Below are 1,600 nucleotides of genomic sequence, written 5' to 3'. Positions count from 1 at the left end.
TGGCGCACCGTACAGGGCCATGCTTCGGACGACCGTGGTGTACAGCAGCCTTGCATGTACACCCGGACCTCTGAGGTTAGGGAGGAGCCTCGCAAGGGCTGAGGCCGCGCCCACGAGCCGGGGGGTCAACGGAGATCGTACCTGGATATGTAAAATATGATCCGGTTAAGCGCCAACTGCACTGCCGATGCTCCAAATAGTCCCCTAATCCAAACTTTTCCTATCAAAACATTGCAAATGTACAAGTCATTAAATATTATGTAATGTAAAAATAGAATACAATATTTAAGTTTTACTTCTGAAATAAATTCATAAAGTTATCATGAACCTAAAGATTCTGCATATTAACTCTTTTGTTATTACTATTCTCCATAGATGTTTAACCTATAGATTCCTTAACGAGGAAAAATAATTAGCTTAGGAGGCATCATTTTGGGGTAAAGTACCTGTTTTGAAATTTAAATTACTTGTAAGAAAATTGTATACAATCTTTGTTTATTTTTTATTACTTAGTTCAAAAAAGTTTAAGATATATTATAAGTTGTGATATTTGTAAAATCCAAATTTAATAAATTAATTTTGTTTCATATTTTTCACTAAATGGTATTTTTTAATCTTTTGTACGTGATACTTAATTCCCTATATTTTAGTATATTTTTATTTTCTATACACTACATTTACCAATTTCGAGAAAATCTTATTATGCTAGTGTATATTTTATTAAAGTCTAATACATATTTCTAAAAATTGTCATATTGTTAACATCAAACTAATATAAAACACTAAATCTATAGGTTACACATCTATATATCAATATTAACATTAATATAATTACTAGCATTTCCTGCAACATGGTGACTCTTTTTTAGATTTGCGGTTAAACTACTCCATATAAAAAGTTATTTTTCATATTCAATTTTTCAATATTTCAAATAATCAAGTAGATTTGTAGCAGATGTTGCAGCGATATGCAGTCAGTAATTCTGATTCTAATTCCTTCATTTAATAATTCTGTAGACCTTGAAGAGGTGCATTTATTCATCTGCAACAGAATGAAATTGTAATTAATTGATTCAAGTGTTATAACATAATCAATTTAATTATTGCTTTTCACCTAATTACATACCTTATTAAAAAAAACTGGTTTTCTTTGATTATATGGATCTCTCCCCATTTACTTACAAAACTTCTTTGCAATTCTCTACAATGATGGAACTCACAAACCATGTAAAAAATTATGATTAGTTTTTACAGGTACAGATAGGAACTTTTATTGCTTGCCCATTTTTGTGAAATGTCTATGATAGAATCATAAATCACATTAGTTTGAAAAATTTGTCATGACATGACCAATTTACAGTTTGATCTACAATATATGAATCAATAATAGAGAGATATTCTACACACAACCTAAATAATGTTTAAGTTAATTTTTATTATTGAAACCTAACCTTTCCAGTTTACTTTTGGTGTTTTCTTCTTCTTCTTCTTCTTCTTCTTCTTCTTCTTCTTCTTCTTCTTCTTCTTCTTCTTCTTCTTCTTCTTCTTCTTCTTCTTCTTCTTCTTCTTCTTCTTCTTCTTCTTCTTCTTCTTCTTCTTC

Source organism: Papilio xuthus, unplaced genomic scaffold, assembly GCF_000836235.2.
Source record: "Papilio xuthus unplaced genomic scaffold, Pxut_1.1 DF825928.1, whole genome shotgun sequence".
NCBI lineage: Eukaryota > Metazoa > Arthropoda > Insecta > Lepidoptera > Papilionidae > Papilio > Papilio xuthus.
This window is presented reverse-complemented; position numbering follows the sequence as displayed.